We start from the raw sequence: 22,614 nt of genomic DNA, 5'->3' as shown, positions 1-22,614 counted from the left end.
TTGTTAATGTTCTTACACTTTGGTGAATAGTCTACACTTGCACTTTAATGAGGTCTGACATGGTTTAATTGCAATTCGTAGTTTTTAAGCCTGTGCACCTCTTCCCCCATCTTCAGCGGGAGCCACAGGCTGGGTCCATGTCCCCCGGTCCCCTTCAGTTGTCCAATTGAGCTGACCTGCCACTTCGCCCACCCCCGATGACCTAGCTCCCATGCAGCATCTCAAGATCTCCACTTTGAGGCTCTAGATAGTTGCAAGCAGCCAAGGTTTGTGTGACTTTTCAGGTTGGATCCAATACGTTCCAACCTCGCCATGTGACCTATATCCTCTCCCTCATAACTATTGATCATCCCGGTGTAACCTTAGATGTTCCCACAGTTACCCTACAACTCTTCCCAATTATCCTCCATTCTGTTCAAGTTAATGCCCATGTCCCCTACCTTCCTGAAGAGCCGACCCCCATGACAATAAGCTTGTTCCTCTCTCATCCTGCTAACCCACAGGATCCTGTTTTACTTCCGTGTCCCCTCCAACAACCCTCATCGTCCTTTTGCCCGTCATCGCAGGATCCTCACCCTTCATCCTATTGGCTCCCACTGCCCCCATTAATTCTTACAATTCCTTCCTATCAACATTTCCCTGAACATGACCACTGATGCCTCCCTTTGAACCTCTTCCCCTTCTTCCCCCCCCCACGCCCATTCACACCTGTACAACCACCCCGCCCACACTACAGCACGGCTCTTCCCACTCTCCCGCTCCATATCGCCTCACCCATTCCATGAAGCCCGCAGCATCTCTCTCTTTCTCCCACCATCCCCAACCTCCCCCAGCCCCCTCTAGACCTCCACACCTGCCCCATCTCTTCATTCCTCTCCTTCCCAATTAATCCTGCCCCCATCCCCAGCACAGACCATCACTGACCAACAGTACCTCATGCAGCTGACCACCTGCAGTGCAAAGATCCACGTCCTGGAAGCTCCAGTAGCACAAAGACCTAGAGTATTGTATTTAATCCTAGGTAGCACCCTTTAGGAAGGATGTCATGGGTTTCTAAATATTCAGAGAACAGCTCCTGATTAAAGGAATATTTGATACTCGATCCAATAGGCTCAGCTTTTTAAATTACAAAGGGGATTATTTGATGGAATTATTGAAGGATGGTTACTAACTTATCAATGGTGAGAATCCATTTTTGGCTCCACATTCAGAATTTTTTTATGGTGTATGTAATGATGTTAATTATATATTTCAATGTAATATCAAAGCTCATTTAAAGTTTCATTTTTAAAATAATTCATACGTTAATGATCCACAAAGATCCACGACCTGGAAGCTCCAGCAGCATAAAGGTCCCCCCACCCACTGCTGCTGCGGTGTTCCAGGATCCACGGGCACTGGAGGCCTCCATCCTCCACTCCTCGCAAGCTGCCCCAGGCCTTCTTCCAATTGCACACCACATGAATCTGGACGTGTCCCGGACCAGCATGATATCTGACTGGAGGCGCGGATAAGTGAACCGGGGAAGATCGGACCTTCATCTGCATCTCATTAATGGGATGCAAAACGGCTTCAGGCCGGCCTCTAAAGGGAATGGCGACCTGGCACGACGGGCAGGAGCACACGTTCCTGCTGTCATTTCATGCCAGCGGGAAACCGATTTTTCAGCTCCCACCGCATTGTTTCCCTCCCCCCACCCACTCACCATTACACCCGCCCCTGTTGGGACTGGAAAATCCCAGCCTATGATTCTAAGAAGTATTAAAGTCTCTTCAGTTTTGTAATGCACATTCCTGATTACGAGCAAGACAAATTTTGCAGGTTTACTCTTCTCATTATCATTTATGATATTGGCATTACAGTGTATATTGTATTGCACTGAATCATCTGCTCAGTCAGGATGTTGAAAGTGAGCCTCCCATCTCATTCAAATCTCTAGAAGCATAAATTCTGTTGAAGTAAAGCAAAAAGCCATTAAGGTATGAATTATTTTAAAAATGAAACTTTAAATGAGCTTTATGATATTACATTGAAATATATAATTAATGTCATTACATACACCATAAAAAGAAAATATATTATTTGAATGTGGAGCTAAAATCAATTTGCACCATTACTAAGTTAGGAACCATCTATCAAATATTCCATCAAATAAACCACTTTGTAATTTAAAAAGCTGAACCTATTAGATCTAGAATCAAATATTCTTTTAAACAGAAGCTGTTCTCTGAATATTTAGAAACACTCTCTAAGCCTATGACATCCTTCCGAAAGTGTGCTACCTAGAATTAAATACAATACTCTGGTTGAGACCAAACTGGGATTTTATAAAGGCTTAGTTTAAATCCCATGCTTTTGTACTCTTACAAATAACAAAGAACAAAGAAAAGTACAGCACAGGAACAGGGGCTTTGGCCCTCCAAGCCTGCGCCGATCATATTGCCTGTCAAACTAAAACATTTTGCACTTCCGGGGTTTGAATCCCTCTATTCCCATCCTATTCATGTATTTGTCAAGCTGCCTCTTAAACATCACTATCGTACCTGCTTCCACCACCTCCTCTGGCAGCGAATTCCAGACATTCACTACCCTCTGCATAAAAGACTTGCCCTGCACATCTCCTCTAAAGTTTTCTCTTCTCACCTTAAATCTATGTCCCCCAGAAATTGACTCTTCCACCCTGGGAAAAAGCTTCTGACTATCTACTCTGTCCATGCCACTCATAATTTTGTAAACTTCTATCAAATTGTCCCTCAATCTCCGTCGCTCTAGTGAGAACAATCCGAGTTTCTTCAACCTCTCCTCATAGCTAATAACCTCCAGACCAGGCAGTCTCCTGGTAAACCTCCTCTGCACCCTCTCCAATGCCTCCATATCCTGCTGGTAATGTGGTGACCAGAATTGCATGCAATATTCCAAATGTGGCCTAACCAAGGTTCAATACAGCTGCAGCATGACTTCCCAACTTTTATATTCAATACCCCTGCTGATGAAGGCAAGCATGCCATATGCCTTCCTGACTACCTTATCCACCTGTGTTGCCACTTTCAGTGACCTGTGGACCTGTACACGTAGATCCCTCTGCCCATCGATGCACTTAAGGGTTCTGCCATTGACTGTATAACTCCTACCTGTATTAGACCTTTCAAAATGCATTAGCTCGCATTTGTCCCGATTAAACTCCAACTGCCATTCCTCCGCCCAAGTCTCCAACTGATCTATATCCTGTTGTATCCTTTGACAATTCTCTTCACTATCTGCAATTCCTCCAACCTTAGTGTCGTCTGCAAACTTATTAATTAGCCCAGTTACATTTCCTCCAAATCATTTACGTATACTACCAACAGCAAAGGTCCCAGCACAGATCCCTGCGGAACACCACTAGTCACAACTCTCCATTCAGAAAAGCACTCTTCCACTGCTACCCTCTGTCTTCTATGACCAAGCCAAATCTGTATCCATCTTGTCAGCTCACCTCTGATCCCGTGCAACTTTATGTTCTGTACCAGTCTTCCATGAGGGACCTTGTCAAAGGCCTTACTAAAATCCATGTAGATAACATCCACTGCCCTTCCATCATCGATCATCTTTGTCACTTCCTCAAAAAACTCGATCAAGTTAGTGAGACATGACCTCTCCTTCACAAAACCATGCTGCCTCTCACTAATACACCCATTTGCTTCCAAATGGTAGTAAATCCTGTCATGAAGAATATTCTGTAATAATTTCCCTGCCACTGACGTAAGGCTCACAGGCCTGTAGTTTCCTGGATTATCCCTGCTACCCTTCTTAAACAATGGGACAACATTGGCCATTCTCCAGTCCTCTGAGACCTCACCCGTAGCCAGTGAGGATACTATTTGTAAAGCCATGGGTCCTGTGCACCTTTTTAACAGTCTCCTTAACTTATCCTATCACCTTCAAAGACTTGTGTACGTTAATTCCAGGTCTCTCTGTTCCTGTGTCCTTTAGGTGTGCATTGTCAGTAGTATGAGTGATTTGATTTGACTCAGTGGTAGCACACTAGTTTCTAAATGACATAGGCCAGGATTTTCTGTTCAGCATGTGGGGGTGGGTGCCGCATGCCGACACGTAAAATGATGTGCGGTGAAGTTGGGCGTGCGTCCCGACATCACTGTGCGTCATTCCAATTTTGCGTTCAGCGGGCGCGCACTGGAGTTGGCTGTGCACCCGACGAACTGTCAAAGGCCTGTTAAGGATATCAATAAACTAATTAATTAATAAATTAATACTTAATGTTGGCGGGCAGGCGAAGATCCCAGGTAGCCTTTAAATTTTTAATGAAATCTCATCCATAGGCGGGATGAAGTTTCATTATTAACTAAATTTATTAACTAAATAAAATTTTTTATCAAAATTCATTAGCATGTCCCAGCTCATGTGACACTGTCACATGAGAGGACATATCTGAATAATTTTCTTTTTTCTTTCTTTCAAAGTTTCATTGTGATCTTAATCTCCCTGAGGCAGCTCCGTGCCTCGGGGAGATTTCTGCACTCTTTTGCGCACCCATGCAAAAAAGCACAGGCCCCAACTCTCCCTCCTCCCCCTGCCTGCATAGGTAGCTCTGAGCACTTCCTTAATTGGCTTGCCCAAGTAAAATAGTGGCACACAGCTGATCACGAGCAGCAATCGGCTTTGCGCCTGCCCGCGCCCGCTGTCGACCAGCTTACCTGATGGGGAGAAATTTGGCCCATAGTTTCAAGCACAAAATCAAGGCTAATCTTCTCATCCAACACTGAGGGAGTACTGCAATGTTAGAGGTGCCATCTTTCCTTAAGGCATTAAATGAAGGCCTTTCTTTCTGCCACCTGTGGTTCAAGTGATGTTAAGGGTCCCGCTAAAGAGGAACAAGAGGTTATTACAGTGTCCTGATTAACATTTCTTATTCAACCAGCACCACAAAAAATAGGTTAATTGTGTTGTTGTTTGCAGATCTCACAATGTTTACATCAAACTGGTCCAGTAAATCTGGATTATTTTGAGAGGTTTATGAGAGAAGTGATGATGCTATGTAAATGCAAATCCTTTCTTTTTGCAATTGCTGATATTGGAATACTATCACTACTGATATTACAGGTGCAACTATAATGATCACATATTGTATATTTTGAAATGTTTTGATTAGTTTCCTTCCAATGTTGTAGAACCAACCCCCCAACAGGGCCAAATCCATTCTACATGTGGATGGGCTGAATAGAATGTGTGATGTGTTCCTTGCCACCTGTAACCTTGCTCCACTACTCAAACACTGTGTGGTACATACGAAATCCCAATAGCTTTAATGTCACATTGATACATGAAGTAGAAGGAGGTGGGATCAACTAAATTACATGATAAATTATCACATGGTAAAATATGTTAACTGAAAATAAGAAATGATGATCTAATAAAAAAGATAGAAAACATAGCTTCTTTTTCCAATTTTCATATAATGTCCACTGGCTGCACTCTGGTGTCTTGACCATGTGGATATTCTTCATATATAACACTACACAATGAGATTTGGAAATTCAATCATAAAGTGCATCACTGCCAAGCTTGATCTCATGTGATGCATGTACTTATGCTTTCTAGTAGGGATCACTGGATGGTTGTCAGGGTTGAAACTCCAGTTGTGTTTTACCCCCTCTCAAATTTCGAGGCCCTGCAGCCTGACCTGAGCTCTCCCACTGCTGCACTATCTAAGATCAGCCAACTCAGAACAGAAACTAAGATCTTTCTGGTCTGGATAGCACAATATCACATAGGAAAATGTGTTTATCTCTTGAGAGCTGAATACAGCTCCCTTAATCCCCAAAATACAGTTATAGAGATATAAAATACATTTCTCAGATAATTCCTTACCAGTAAATGCTCTGGGTTAACTGCATTGGGCTGTAGTTTTGTAATTGAATGTGCACTGGAGATGCCATAATTGCCTTGTACACTTACATACAGACTGGTTACAATTTAAAACACTAATATCATAAACCCTATTTTCAGCAGTGAAATATCAGCCTGAATGACTCCACTTAGATTCAGTTTGGTTTTGTGTTACTAAGTGTTCTTTGGAAGTCTAAGGCCAAAATGCAAATGCAATAAATATATCACTGTCACTTTACTGTCTAAATCTCTGAACCAAAGCTTTTTGCAAAGTAAGTACATTCTCATTTATTCAGTGTCAAACCAAGAGCGACTTGTTCGGTAAGGGGATCATTGATTAGATAGCTTGCCAACATTCACCATCTTGGCATATTTGAAGGCTGGCCATTTAGGTAACATATTTAGCTTAGATACCTGTTGTTAACTTTAGAACTGTATCAAAGCAAATGCCAACATCTTCAGGGCATAAGAAAAGATGAGGAAAAATTGAGAAAAATCTGCTCAATTCCTTTCAATTAAAACTAGTGCTCAGCTTGGTTTAGTTGGTAGCTGGTTCACCTGAGTCAGAAAGTCATAGCTTCAAGCCCCGCTCCAAAATTTGAACAGATATTTTGGCTTAACATGCCAAAGTAGTACTGAGGGGATGTTGCATTATCTAGAGTTGATGTCTTTCAGGTAAGATGTTAACCTATTTGCCTATTAAGATAAAATTAAAAATTCCACAGCATTATTTGAAGAACAATAGAGAATAATCTCAGATTTATGGACACTGTTCCCCCCCCCCACTCAAAAGCACATTAGCTGACCATTGATCTCATTGCTGTTATGGTACCATGCTGTGGACAAATTGGCTGCCATATTTGTCTGCAAAATAACAATGTCTATGCTTTGACAAGTTATGAATTCAATATGAATACTTTGAGACATCCTTTTTTCCTTTAGTGGGATGTGGCTGTCACCATCAAGGCCAGCATTTGTTGCCCCTTGAACTGAGTGGCTTGTTGGACCATTTCAGCAGGCATTAAGAGTCAACCACTTTGCTTTGGGTCTGGAGTCACATGTAGGCCAGCAGATTTCCTTCCCTAAAGGGACATTAGTGAACCAGGTGGGTTTTTATGACAATCGATGATAGTCTCGGTGATGTTGACCATGAAACTATCTTTATATCCCAGATTTATTAACTGAATTCAAATTCCACCAGCTGCCATGATGGGATTTGAACCCATGTCCCCAGAGCATTAGCCTGGGCCCCTAAGCTGCTATTCCAGTGATATTGCCACCGTCTCCCCATGAACATGGAAAGCTTGTTCTTTCTAAGAAGGGCTCATAAACATTTTTCTTTGTGAGCTCTGTGGCATAGCTGAATGATAGTTTAGCAAAGTCAAATTGATTTTAAAAATATTAAAGATATCTTTGGTGTATTAAATTGTTTCAAATAAAGGTTAAGATAATTATATAGGTATGAGGGGAGAGCTGGCTAAGCATGATTAGATAAGGTTAAATAGTCTCAAATGTATAGCAGTAAATAAACAGTGGGAAACATTTTAAAAAGTGATTCTGAATGTCTAACAATACTCCATTCCATTAAAAAACAAAATCTTAGCAAGAAAGTTCTACCCATGGTTTGCTAGGGAAGTTAAACAAGTATTAAATTGGAAGAGGCTTATTATGTTGCAAAGAATATAAGTAAGCCAGAGGATTGGGAGAGTATTAGAAACCAGCAAAGGGCCTCCAAAAAGTTGTTAAAAAGAAAAGAGGGTATGAGAGTAAACTAGCCAGGAATATAAAAACAGTAAGATCTTATAGAGGTGTATAAAAATGAGGAGAGTAGCTAAAGTAAATGTTGGTCACTAAGAGGCAGAGACAGGAGAAATTATCATGAGAAAATGGCAGAGATAACTCGCCTGCCAGGGGGTGCTGGCCAATCAGAGGCCAGCCGTTCTATTGAATAGGAGCGCCATTGGGGAGACAGTGGCTGCTGCCAATGCTAAACCCATCCAAGGCCTAGTATTGTCACTACATCCCAGGTCACAGGTGAGTGATGTTGAGAGGGGGATTGTGGGATGGATTTTTGGGGAGAGGAGTCAGCAGCAAGGGCAGTAAGCCACCCCTTTCTAATGGTGGGTTCACGGATCAGGCACTGAGTGCCTTTGAACAAGGGCCCACTCCAGTTGCCCGCAAGTAACTCTGTACAGGTTTGCCTCCTGCATGGTGAGTACCAGTCATTGGTTGTATACCAGCACTGGCAGGATGAGGCCTATGAGTGGGCATTTGTTGTTCACTTAAGGGCTTCAATTGCCATCCAGGTTGGAAGGCCACAAGTATTCCTGCCCCAGGCCTAATCAGGGCAAGGTGAGAAGGCAGTGGGGTCTCTTCCACCCCATCAAATGGCTGCCTTTCCTCTGGACCTGTTGGCTAAGATCAAGTGCAAGGAGGAGGCCAGGGCCTGTGCAGGACTTGATAACATCAACATCAGTCAACCCCTCTACAATTCTCATTGCTGTATTATTTCGTAAATGTATCACTTCTGGAAACTTTGTAGATACCTCCATAATTGTCAGCCAGTACTGATTTCCACCTTTAGTCTTAAGAGGGCCCCTACACAATCAATCAGGACCCTGGCAAAAGGTTCCTCAAACACTTGAATCAGAATTAAAGGCGTCGCTTTAATCACTGCTTGAGGTTTTCCTGTCACCTGGCATGTGTGACATGATCTGCAGAACTTGACTACACCTATATGCAATCCAAGCCAATAGAAATGTTTTTGTATTTTCGCCTGAGTTTTCCTAATTTCCAAATGTCCCGCTATTGGAATTTCATGAGCTACTCTCAATATTGCATTTCTGTATCCAGATGGTATAACTATTTGATGTACTACCGCCCATTTCTCATCTGCTGAAACATGAGATGGTCTCCACTTCCTCATTAACACATTACCTTTAAGGTAATAACATTCTGGATTACATCTGCCTCTGCTTCCGAATAAGCTGTCTGATATAGCTTCTTTATTCGTGAATCCTTCTGCTGTAATTCTACCAATTTAACTGAACTAAACACTTGTACTTATTTTCTTCAACCCTCTCTTCCTGCACAATCTTTTCAAAGACTGTTCCAGCTAATTGTATGTCAGCGCCTTTTCCCTGCCTTTTAAATTCCTCCTCTTCCTGTTTCAACCTATGAGTTTATGATCATATTATGGAAACAATCTAGGATGTTCTTTCTGCAACATTTCTGTTGAATGCACCACCACAGGCTGCTCGACTACAGTAGGCATCATCAACATTTGTGGTCCAGCTAAGATAAATGGAACCCCAGCAAAGGGCAATTTTCCCACTTTTCCAACAACCACCTCACCTGTTTTCCACTTACTTTTAAATTTACTTTCCACAATCGAATAGGTTTCACATCACCATGAATTCCACTATTACCACTCTTTCCTGCAATACTCCCTCTGGACAACAAATAGCACCTTCTTATAACATTAAGGATTGAATAGCCCCTGTATTCCTTAAAATTTTAATATCTTCACCCGCTCCATCCTGTACACATGGAAAGACGTTCCCTTCAAAAGCCAAATCTGCACTTCAGAACTTCCTTGGGTGAATTATGAACGCATTCCCACTTCTTCACCTACCACTGATTCTTCCTGCTTCACCTGTACACAAACCATTGGTTTTTCCTGCTTCTGGATCTCTGAACCCACAGTACTCTTACTTCCAGAGCTTTTCCGCATTCCAACTATTGCAATAGGTTTTGCCTGTAACCTCCAACATATTTACTTTGTGTGCCCCACCTTACTACAATGAAAACACCTCACTTTTCGAGTGTCACTCCTACCCTCAGAACCTTCCTTTTGGTCTGAGGAGAAACTTACTGAAAGTTTCCAACTGCTCCATCTCTTACTTGAGTAACTATCTTTCTTTTGCCTTCCCACTTTCTATCATTCACGGATTTAGAAGGGTGACAAAAAAAGGGTTTAGATCTATGAACTAGCTCATAATCATCAGCTATCTCTGCTGCTTGCCCTCTGTTCTTCCACATGGGTTCTAACTACCGAAAGAATTGAATCTTTAAATTCTTCCAAAAGAATTACTTCTCTAAGAGCTGCATATGTTGTCTCTACCTTTAATGCCCATATCCACCTGTCGAAATTACTTTGTTTTACTCTCTCAAACTCAATATAAGTTTAACCAGGCTGTTTCCTTATATTCCTAAATTTCTGCCTGTACACCTCAGGAACCAACTCACATACACTCAAAATAGCCTTTCTTACTGCCTCATAATCCACTGATACATCTTCTGACAGCAATGCATATACCTTATGAGCTCTACCAACCTAGACTGTAAAAGCAATGTCCAGATTTCTTGTGGCCATTTCATCTGCTTAGCTATCTTCGCAAATGAATTAAAGAATGCCTTTACTTCCCTTTCCTCAAATATTGGAAGTGCCTACACAAATGTAAACAGCTCCCCATTGGGTTTAAAGTTAAGAGTGGTCATTTCCACATCAGAACCTTTCTCAGCATCTGTGATCTCTTTTTTAACTTCAGCTTTCTAAACTGATATTCTCTTTCCCTTTGTTTTTCTCTTTCCTCCATTGCTAGCTTTTCCTCCTGAAGGTCAAGTTTTTTTCATTTACATTTCCCTTTGAAATGCTCTCTCTTTTCCCTTTTCATTTTCTTCTAATTCAGGTTTTCTTCATTTTCACTGCTTGTTCAAGTTCAAGCTTTTTCATATCCCTTTCAATTTTAAATGCTGCGCTATGATTTCAATTATGCCTGCTTTTTTGCCCCTATGATTAAACCTAACTGCAACTTATCTGCCAATTCTGTTAACTGTGCCTTAGTTACTTTTTGTAAATCAATCAGGGTTATATCTTCTACTCCCAGAAAAATCTTAGCAACGATTAAAGCCTTATTTGCAGTCTCACCACTTTAAAATCCCTCAACACCAACTCCCGAGTTCAATGTTCTTCTTGTACACAGACCCTTAAGATTCACCAACTCCAAGCTTGATTGTTTTGACACTCCATTAGTCAGAGCCTGCCAACTTGAGAACGCCCCTTTTATACTTACTCTTTGCTTCCTGTCGGTTATCCAATTTTCTATCCATGCTAATATATTACCCCCAAATTCATGCACAGTTATCTTACCTGTTACCCTTTTGTGAAATTGAATGTCTATTGGAAATCCAAGTATACTACATCTACTGGTTCTCCTTTAGCTACCCGACTAGTTAGATCCTCAAAAAACTCTAATAAATTTGTCAAACACAATTTTCCTTTCATAAAACCATTGAACCTTCCCTGGCACTGGACCCAGATCCTCCGTACCACACCTGTTTCTGACAGTCTCAGCCACCTGCAGCCATACCTGCTTGGATTAGGAGGATGGACTTCTCCTTTTGCCCTCTGGAAAGAGTGTCCCTCCTTTCCCTCCCTGCCTCCAGAAGGATCTTGAGGTCTGTGTTGGAGAATCAAAGAGCGGCCCTGCCCCAGTTGACAGTCCTCTGCCTCTCTTCCTGAGACTCTGGTGCATCCATTCTTTCAGTTAGAGGTCCCCACAGTGATGGCTGCCATGATGGGGTGCTTATATGGGTCATGCACTTCTTCTGCCCTGCCTCCATCCCCACCCATGTGGCCGATAGCTGACCATTCAACCTGTCCTCCATCCAATTAGTTAGCTCACCTCTTCAAAAAACTTAACGGTCCTGACATCAGTTTCCTGCCCAGAGGAAAATCCAGTCCATGATTTGTCCTGTCGTGATTGAATTGTTAAGTGAATTCTAAAGGCAGGTATACTACAAATGTTTGGAGGCTTGGCCTAAATAGCCAAGTGGTTATGGTACTGGGTTTGTAACCCCAAGATGAAGAGTTCAAATCTCACAATGGCAAACTATGAAACTATGTAACTTCATCTGAAACAGATGGAAACGGGTTTGTACTCGAAAGAGTTACAAATGTTTGGAAACTGGTTATTCTGCAGTTTATAGAAACATTGATTCAAGTCATCATTTCCTGCCAAACTGGTTATGTATTGCCATGACTAAAGGAGTATCTAAATTATTGCTTATACCAAATGATGGACTGTCTATCAGAAGCATGTTGCAGTGGCTAAACCTGTTGTTATGCCGCCATAGATATTTCCTGAAAGATTATAGCCATTGAAATTCTAAAACAGCAGGTCGTGTGGTGAAAGGACCGGATTTGTGCTGAATATATGGAAATATTGGATAAGGTCGGGAAATGGGCATGGGGATCAGGATGGGTGATGAGCCCAAGCCTATTTGGTCCAATGCAGGCAGTTGGTAAACTTCATGCTGTTTGCCAATTTAAACAAGAGGAGTCTGCAGCCCCGTGCTAAACACACTGTTGAGTGGCTGCACACCCACAAGAGTCAAGTTCACACAAGAATGAAAGCACTTAAAACTAGGATGACCTATTTAAAGCCAACTGGGGAAAACATTCTGAGCAGGCCCTTCACACAGACAAGGTAAAGGCAGTGGGAGCAGATAGCCGTCAGAACCAATGCCAGTCATATAGCCTGAGAATCTGGATTAAGTGCAGCAAGAAGTTCAATAACCTCAGACGAATAGTCAAGGTCAGTGAGTGCATTTTCAAATGCTATATCCTTACAATAGACTAACATACTGTTCAATTCATCAGCTCCCTCCCCCCACAAACCCCTTTCTCACCTTTCAACAATTTTTGCCAACCAGGTTTCATATTTCACGTGCATAGCTTCACCTCATCCTCACACAATTATCACTCCTATAAGTCTCACAGCTGGTGCACACTGCCAATTATTCAATTCTGACAACCACATCACCCAAATAGGTTGCACCCCACACTCATTAAAACACTTCCCTGAATCCTGCAGGACAAGGCAGCACATAACAGCAGACAGAATCACCTAACCTGTGGGTGACAGGCATGGCTGCATGTCCTCACCCTGATGAAGGAGTGACAGAGGCTGAAACCATTGATGCTGACGGTATGTTCTTACCTAAAGCTCGTCCTCACATCCCACTTGACATTCATTCCACAAAGTCTTCTAATTTGCTAGCTGCAGATGGTGTAAGCATGCACCTCTGGCTTTCCCCACTTACTTGACTGCAACCCTACCCTTGTGCTATTCTCCTTTTAGATACCTAAGAATTGCAATCTGGCCAGACAGTGGTGCTGGAGCATGAAGTGCAAGAGGAACAAGGGACTAATGATGATGAAATGCTCTACATGCTTCTGGCACACATTCCTAATACTCAGACTAATGCCCTCACAAAAATGACACTTGCTGCACCTGGTGGCAGGAATGTGCATGTGTGACCCAACACCATTTTGCAACCAAAGCAGCAGCTGTAGTGCTGAAAATACAGGCACTACACAACAGAATTTTGCCACCATAGTTTTTTCTGATTCATGATAGCAGACTGCTTTTGTAAAGAATCACTGTGTATAATAATAAAGGAAGATTTTAAATTCATTCAGTGGTTGAGTGCACCATGTCCTGTGGCATAGAGGCATAAAGGAATGAAAAGGAACTGAGGTTAATGTCTGGTGTATGTTTAATTAGATGATGTCAGGCAGAATGTTAATGGAGCACAATAATTTGACTGGCCTCAGTATACCTGGGCCAGTGGAGATAAAAGAATAAACCAGACTTTCTAATCTTGATTTTTGTTCAATAGTCCAGGCTGGAAAATTAACATATATGCATGCTGGGTAAGAACTGGATTAAGCTCGCCACATAATGCTCCTTCCAGTTAACCAGTTTATTCACTCAGGTTTAGGTGTTCCATTTTTACTGCAGTTTAGATTGGAATGTTTATTGGTGACTTTTTAGACAGACTGAAATGAAAAATGTGATGTTGCATCCAATTTTCTGAGGTTAGATCACTTGCAAAGCTAGAGTGCAGAAAGCACGCTACTAATGGGAAAGGATTTTTGTATGCAAGTGAAATTTTAAAGTAAAACAGCGAATTAATCAACACGAGGACAGAAGCTCTGAAAGCCTCGAATGGCATCTCAATCCATTAGCAGCCTTCACCAAGACTGAAGTAGCAGGGGCGTAAGAAATGACACCAAGTTCAGCATGCTACATCCTGTTTGGTAGCTGCTGACATAAAGGTGGAGCAGTAAGAGGTGGCTGCAAGGAGAGCTGTCCTCTGTGCAGTCTGAGGGAATCTCCCTATAAGCCAGCATTGCAGTATGCCTGCCCAGAGGTGGAGCAACACCTCAGCTCACAGCTGCCTTTTATTACCATTGGATGTGTCAGCGCCATCTTGCTTGGCAGCTATAGGAGTCCATATCTTACAGAAATGCACCTTGTCGAGGTTCTTCAACAGCACCTTCCAAACCTGCAACCTCTATCACCCAGCAGGACAAAGGCAGCAGACGCATAGGAACACCAACACCTTCAAGTGCCCCTCCAAGCCACACACCATCCTGACTTGGAAATATATCATCGTTCCTTCACTTCACTGTGTTAAAACCTAGAATACGCTCCCTAATAGAACAGTGGGTATACCTCGTGTTCTGGGATTGTCCGTCTATCTGTAGATTTTAGGCATAGTACTTGGTTAGTAAACAGGCTATAGTCATACTCTGGTATCTGCTTAACACTTGTTTATAAGTACTACACATAAACAGGTTACAGAGTAGGCATGTTGCTCCTAGGCATGGTGTCCCAACCCCTCTCTCTCTCTCAAGTCTAACACATGACTGACTGATGTTAGTGCTACATCATCATCTATGTCATACATTGACATATACTATCAGTTAAACCTTTATACTACAGCACCCCCCAAGTATACTATCCTAATTTTTTAACAACAACATGAAACTATGTCTTTAACTATTTACATTCCATTCCTGTAACTCCCTTTTATAACGACAGATTCTACCCATCTCCAACTCCTACTCTTCACCTCCCCGCTGCCCGACCCCCCCCACCAACAGCCCTTAGGGAAGATGTCTTGGAGACATGGGTGTTTTCTTCTACATCTGGGAAGACGTCATCTGCAGAATAGGACAGCAATTTAGCAGCATTGCTGGGACACAAGAGTGTAGGGTTCAGGATGACTGAACTGCAAGGACAACGAAGACTTTCCAATGAAAGACTGGTCCAAGAGAGAAGACTAAAGAGACTCTCTGGAACTAGACGAGAAGAACTGAGGAAGTTGTTTCTCCCTTGGAGCACACAGGGAAAGAGCTTCAGAAGATGAATGATCTTCAATTTTAGGGAATCATTGAAGACTGAAAAGGCATTGAAGATCCGAGATTTCAATGAATTTAAATGATGGAGGCAAAAAAAGAAGACAAAACTCATGTAGGTCTTTCAGGAAAAGATTAAGAGATGATTTCCTAATGGTATTTCAGGAGGACTGGCTACTTTCTGTAGGCAATGGTAAGACAGCTGCACTTCCCTCTGTACGAGGTTGTTTACACTCTGGGAAATGGGAAGCATTGCTGAGGGTGGAGACAAGACCGCATTGTCTTCTGTAATGGGATCAATTCCCTCTAGACACTGGGGGAAAGATTGCTGTGCAGGATTCTGCAGCAGCTTCTATGTTGACCCCCAGCCCTGAAGAGAAGGCGACTTTCAGCTGAAACTGAAAGTTCTGACCTGGCTTTCACCCCTGGAAGCTACAAGCTCTTCAGCAGTGTGATCCTTTATGGACTCCAACATGGACTCAGGCAAGGCATCCTCTCTGGAAGACTCTTCATGGACAGCAAGAGATAGACTAGGCAATACATTGATAGGTTTAGTGGAACAAAGATCTGCATGCTGCTCACCCACTAGAAACATAGCTGACTCCTCTAAAAAGACAACAGAGATCTCGAATGGCTTGTCCATCAACTGGAAAGATGAACCACCTCTAGAATCTCAACCTCCAACGGGTCACACAGTGCAGCAAGGGCTTCTTTGTAGTTACTTTTTTCTAGGAAGTGCCAATTCATACCCAGCAGGTCTTCATGGGGATGGTCATTATCTGCTGAAGTGCCTCCTGTATCCGCCACCTCTGGCTTGACTTCATGAAGAACTGAGAGCTTCATAACTTTGATCTTTGCCCAGGGTCTAGTGGGTGGTGTCCCTGTGAAAGAAAGGAACTTGCTTCTGATTGTATAAACTTCCTCAACTTCTGCAGAAATGCTTGAAATGTCCACACTTTGGCTGCAGTGGAAGCTTTTCATGCTCCCTGCTGGGCAGTCCTGGCATCCATATTGGTTTTTCGCATCACAATGAAAGCATCTCAAAATGGCTGCCAGTGTGGAGTTTCCTGCCCATTCACCTGGTTTGGTGTGGTTTCTGATAGGTGGGGACACTGCCCATGGTCCTACCTGGTCAATAGAATCACGTAAAGCCTCAGAGTTGCGCTGAATTATTGCCCAATTAAATTCTCTAAGCTCGACCTGCCTCGCATACTGGACTGCTTGATCCAAAGTAAGGTCAGCTTTGGCCTACAGTAAGTTGGAGAGTTTTTCATCTAGGATACCCACGACTATGTGATCATGGTTTAGCTTGTCCTTCAGTGCTCCGCATCTGCAAGAACTAGCTAGGTGATATAGATTGGTTAGAAAAATCTAATCGATTCCCTGGGTCATTGCAACCCCTGGTTAAAATGTATTCATTCGATTACTAAGTTTTGCTTTGGTCCAAAATAAGTGTCAAAGGCTTTGAGTACGGTCCCAAAGTCCATGGACTCTTCCACACCTTGCCTCAGGAAAACGTTGTCTGCTATTGGGCCTACAGTATAAAGGAAAGAACTGACTTGAAGCTTTTGCTCTTTATAGTGAAGGCCCGATGCCGCTCGATACTGCATGAAATAGTATATCCATAACTCCCACTGCTAACCTCTCTGCACGCCCTCAAGGCAGTCAAACAGGTGGAGCATGGGCAGGGGCAGGGGCAGGGGTAGGGGTAGGGGCAGGGGCAGGGACTTTAATTCCTTCTTTCGATTTGTTACAAGCAACTATCAAGATTTTCTTCACTCTCTGAGCCCTTTGATAACCCGAATAGATTTTTTAACATCAATGCTTCTACTGTAGCCGTTCTGAGATGGTCCTTCTATCCGTGGACTCTAGGTGTGGTATTTGGTTAGTAGACAGACTGTAGTCATACTCTGGTATCTGTTTAACACTTGTTTATTGGTATTACATCTAAACAGGCTACAGTAGGCATGTTGCTCCTAGGCATGGTGTTCCAACCACTAGCTCTCTCTCAAGCCAAACACATGACTGACTGATATTAGTGCTACATCATCATCTATGCCATACATTAACATAACCCATCTGTTAACGCTTTATACTACACCTTGATCAGATGAACTGCAGGGATGCAAGAAGATGGCTCATCACCACCTCCTCAAGGGCAATTAGGGACGGGCCATAAATGCTTGTTGGCCTTGCAGTGACACATCCCACGATAGAATTAAAAAAGAACTGGTTCTCTGGTCATCCATGAATATTTCTTCCCACCATCATTACCAGCTATTTATGTCAAGAGCTGCAGACATGATTGCTGACAATTTTGCTAGGGGTGGCCAATCCAAGTATGTTGTCTGTTAATAATCTCACCATGTCTTTAATGCAATGACACTGAAATCATGATGTACTGTGATTCCATGATCATTGTCAGGTCAATTTGCCTCAGCCCGCAGACATGATGGATGACATTTTGGCATGTGTGGTCAATCTGGGGCATGCAGGCTGCTGATCACCCCAGGATACCTTCCTCCCTACAGTGGCATTGAAAGCAGGACACAATGTAATTAAAGGAAGCAACCAACATTGGAGAGGCAGGCATTCATACATCTTAGTGATGCCATCAATCTTGCATGCACTGTCAGCCAAAGCAAGGTTTGCTCCTGTGTCTGTTGATGTAGGTGTGAGAATCCCAGCAGGTGAGTAGAGGGTGTTTTGTTTCCAACCTAACATCCCTCAGTAAGCTCTCTCATTCTTCCAACATCATATGAAAAGTCATTCCCTTTGAGAAACCCAGCAATGCCAGTAATTGAATAAAAAATAAATTGGCATAGAGGCTTATGAGGTCCTCAATGACAACAGCAAAAAATAAAAATATAAATGCCAGGAAGGACTGTAATATTACATATTCAGACTACCTACATGTGGCATATAAACAGCTACCACCGCAACTAATTGCCTAAAAATGCTGGATAACAATTTTAGATGGATAGCTTCTGAAATAATAGCTGACTAACCTGAAAGGTGGGAACTGGCACGCTAAAAGAATGCATCCCTAAATAGGAATTTAAATGAAGCACCCGCCTATCTGAGGTGGATACATTTGGCTATTATGGCCCTAACCACCACAGAAACTGCATGTGGTGTAAAGTGGGCAGAAAAGGCCATAATTATGGGTGGAGGAGGTGCTGACTTCAGCAAAACTTATTTTTTTCTATTTTGCAATGAATCTTTAAGAATCTTCATTGCACTCCTAAATTTAAGGCAAACTCATGAAGTACAAAAATCTGCCTTTTCTTTTCACCTATCAATACCATTTGCATTGCTTATTTGTATCAAGTGTGTGCTGCTAGGATTTGTAGGTCTGATCTTCGGAGGTTGCTTCTTAAGCATTTATTTAACTGTTTACAATTGGATCTAAAACTTTAGTTGCCTTCTGGCTATCTTTATCCACATTCTCCTTAGTGTATTACTACCTGTTAGCCCTTTGTACTTTAAATTTCCATTTCAGACAAACATTTTTGATATTGTTCCCCACAACTGTCTTGCTGACAGCCACTGTTTCACTTGCAGGTGGCAAATTGCTCTGCATTTGGATTACATCAGTTATTCCTATAGAACATTTAAATTGGGAGAAGAAAGTTTCTGTAAAGGCACAAAAAGGCACCCAGGGCATTTGGTATCCATCCATACTCTCACACTTATTGCCTAGCCGGTGCATGTTCAGACCTAAGGATACCTGCTTTATGCCAGAAAGATGTCTCTTTATCCTATATACCTCACAAGGGGGCTAGTCTTCAAATTGTACCATTTGGTTCCGCTCTTACCTATGCAATCATAAGCAAAGCATCTCTAGCAGTAGATTGCCTTGTCACCTGTACACCATCAACTCTGGAGATCCCAAGATTCCTTCTGTGGTCCACTCCTTTTCCTTATCTCAATGTTACTTCTTGGTGATATCCATCTAAAATTGCAGACATGGGGTCAGTTGCTACATGTAATGGATGGATTATCATCTTGCCCTGAGAGGCAGCTGCCTCATAGCCTTCCAGCTATTCCATGGTGGCTGGGCTCTCTTTTAGCATGTTCAGTGATCTATGTGGGTACAGGCCTGAGGCAATAAATATATAGTGTGAAACCTGCAATCAAAGTTCTCTTAATTCAATCCTCTATACTTCTAATCTGGAACTGAGAAATCACTATAATTTAAAACGTGAATCTCAATAGCCTGCTTTTTTTTATTCGTTCACATAATGTGGGCATTTTTGGCAAGGCCAGCATTTGTTGTCAATCCTTAATGGCCCTTGAGAAGGTGGTAGTGAGCTACCTCCTTTAACCACTACAGTCCATGTGGTGTAGGTACACTCACAGTGTTGTTAGGAAGGGAGTTCCAGGATTTTGACTCCGCAATAGTGATGGAACAGCAATTATGTTCCAAGTCAGGATGGTGTATGACTTGGAGGGGAACTTGCAGATGGTGGTGTTCCCATGTATCTGCTGCTCTTGTCCTTCTAAGTGGTGGAGGTCACAGGTTTGGAAGGTGCTGTTGAAGGAGCCTCGGTGAGTTCCTGCAGTGCATCTTGTAGATGGTATACACTGCTGCTACAGTGTTCATGGGAGAAACTGCATTTGGGGTTTGGCTGACTGCAGGTTCTTCTGCAAATGCTGTGAAGTTGCTATGCATTTTGTAAACTCTGCATGAATTTTAAACCATCCCTCATTGCTGTGGTGATGTTGGGCATCACTGCCACACATTGTACTATGGTTGTTTTAGGGTGCTTTCAATATTCTCAAAAGGTTGCATAAAGAACCTCTGTTCCCTTCCATTGGTGCCCCCCCATGAGGCCATGATCCCCAGTCCTGCAGCTCAGGAAGGTGCTCTGTGCAATTGGTTGCTACTCCCCCACTATCTGAATCATTTGCACCTCCTTATCTAAGTCATGAGATGTGCTGCTATTATTTTCTGAAGCTGACTACCTGTATGTACTAAGGTGGATACACCTTGAGTAGGTGTCTGTGGAATGTGGGACAGATATGCATGATATGGACTCATTTATTATTTCTGGTACCAATGTCTTAATCTTGGGTGACTGCCAAAGGTACGTTTTGGAACAGAACCAGTATGAACCGGCTGTGGATAGATTTCAAATGTGTAGGTACATTGTGTGGCATGCTGCTGATGGACAGAGAATATTTGCATCTTAGTGAGTGGGTTTGAAAGGGCAGTAAGAAACCTAAATAATGAGCTTTGATGAACTGTCACCAGGCTGATAAGCTTTCACTAGCAAGTACCCAATTGCTTCCATTCCAACTATTTATCGGACTGCTTTTTCATATCCCTAAGTTCTTTCATGTTGGGCAAGCCACTGTCAGTTTGTCTTTTCTTTCCAAGAATGTAGTTAGCTGTCTTCAGCAAGACACTCTCCGTCATTGGTGAATTGTAGCAGCAGTGTGTACCTCCCACAAGATGCATAACAGCAACTCACTGAGGCTTCTTCTACAGCAGCTTCCAAATCCATGACCTCTACCACCTAGAAGGACAAGGGCAGCAGAAGCATGGGAACGCCACCACCCGCAAGTTTCCCTCCAAGCCACATACCATATTGACTTGGAAACATATCGCTTCAAAATCACTACTAAGAGCACTGTGGGTGTATCTACACCACAAAGTCTACAACGGTTCAAAAAAGGTAGCTCATTATCTTCTCAAGGGTAATTAGGGATCAACAATAAATCCTGGCCTTTCCAGCAATGTCCAATCCCATGAACAAATAAAATAAAACTTACAGGTTTATTCTAATGAATAAAATTCATTATTCTAATGACTTTGGAAGGTGCAGAATGGGCCACCCTAGTACCAGCTTATAACTCACCTTGTGTGAATAAAGATCTCAATGGTTGTGTCAGATTGTTACATGTTATTTTGTAGAAGATATGTCATATTGGGAAGACAATAGTATGCATCTTATGACTAAATACTAAATTATAATTGGTAAATTTTGCCCAGTCTAATGTTGGCATTCTTCCACAGGTCTGAATTGAATGTGGGATACAGTTCATTTGCAGCCCCATCTTTTGCCATGCTTACTTCACATTGGAGAACAGAGAAAGTTTACCCATTGTTCCAACTGGGTGGAACAAAAGTGAAATACTGTGGCTGCTGGAAAAGTGATCAGTTGGACAGAGAAACAAAAAATGTTGGAAAAGACTCAGCAGGTCAGGCAGCTTATGTGGTGAGAGAAATAGAGTTAGGGTGAACAAACTTCCTGAAAGTGTGGTGGAGGCAGATTCGATTGAGGTATTCAAAAGGGAATTGGATTACTACCTGAAAAGAGAGAATGTGCAAGGTGGTGGAGATAAGGCAGGGGAGTGGGACTAGGTGGAATGTTCTTTCAGAGAGCTAGTGCAGACTCGATGGGCCAAACAGCCTCCTTCTGCACTGTAAAGATACTGTGATTACCTCCTACCTACAATTACCCCTCCTCCAGACTCCTGCCATTGATTGCCCAACATATCAATCACCACAGATTCCCAAATTCCCATGGCTTTTCAATGTGTCCTGGGTCTGACTTTTGAAAATCTGGTCACCTGAAATTGAGTTAATCTTATTCACTATACTATTTGAAGTATCTCACCTAACAGCAGATTTATTAATTGTGATTGTCCAAGGTAAATTAAAGCTGTTTTCAAACTTTAGGTCCTAAATTTAGAATTCCCTCCCTAAACCTCTCCTCTCTAACTCCACTTCATGTTTTAAGGGGCTCATTAAACCTACCTCTTTGACCTAACTCTGAGCGATCTGCCCTAATATGGCCTTGTGTGGCTTCGTGTTTAATGTTGCTTTATAAATTCCTAGGGACGTTATACTACCTTAAAGGTGCTATATAAATATAGATTGTTATTGTTGGATGACATAATGGTATATCTCACAGTGAACTATCCGCAACTGTATAACATAAATATTTCTTGGCTTTAGTGCGCATCTGCCATACTCTGGATGTCATAGTTACAGATGTTGCACTGTTAAAATAAATATTAAAAGCGAGAAAGAAAGCCACTCATTTTATGCAGGATTATTTTGCCCAGATCCTAAATGTAATTGCATCCACAATTGTCTTCGAACTGACTTCCGGAATTCACAAGCGACGAAAGTTACCTTGCTTTGCTTATTTATTCCATTTCTCCACAGACCTGAGTGAACAGTGACCTAAAGGGAGAAGACTGGTTAAACTCAAATCACAACCATACCACAATGTTACAATAATATACAGTCTGCTACAATATGTATAGATCCAAAAACAATGCGAAATAAAAACACATACAATTTCCAGCATTGTGCATCGTAAAGACATTTTAAAAGGTTTCAAATTAAATTGACACTTTATTGTAATATGTCACAAAAAATGACCACATCAATTATAAAACTTTTGAGTGGTTTGCGAAAGAGAATCAGCTTGGGTGACATTAACTGCTAATGTACCTTTTAGCGAACGAACCATCTCAACTTGTTTTACGGGCAATCAATT

The 22,614-nt window shown here is 42.2% G+C and overlaps 1 long non-coding RNA gene across 1 annotated transcript; it reads right to left on the bottom strand.

Moving 5' to 3' along the window:
- Positions 1-1,826: 1,826 nt before the first annotated feature.
- Positions 1,827-22,598, bottom strand: LOC121289580. Its single transcript, XR_005945610.1, has 5 exons — positions 22,569-22,598; positions 22,245-22,295; positions 18,916-19,052; positions 4,695-4,861; positions 1,827-1,950 (listed from the first exon to the last, which is right to left on the bottom strand). It is a non-coding gene; the product is annotated as an uncharacterized LOC121289580 (long non-coding RNA).
- Positions 22,599-22,614: the final 16 nt, after the last annotated feature.

This window comes from Carcharodon carcharias, chromosome 2 (assembly GCF_017639515.1).
Source record: "Carcharodon carcharias isolate sCarCar2 chromosome 2, sCarCar2.pri, whole genome shotgun sequence".
NCBI lineage: Eukaryota > Metazoa > Chordata > Chondrichthyes > Lamniformes > Lamnidae > Carcharodon > Carcharodon carcharias.
Note: the sequence above shows the minus strand (reverse complement) of the source record. Positions and strands in the feature narration are given on the sequence as shown.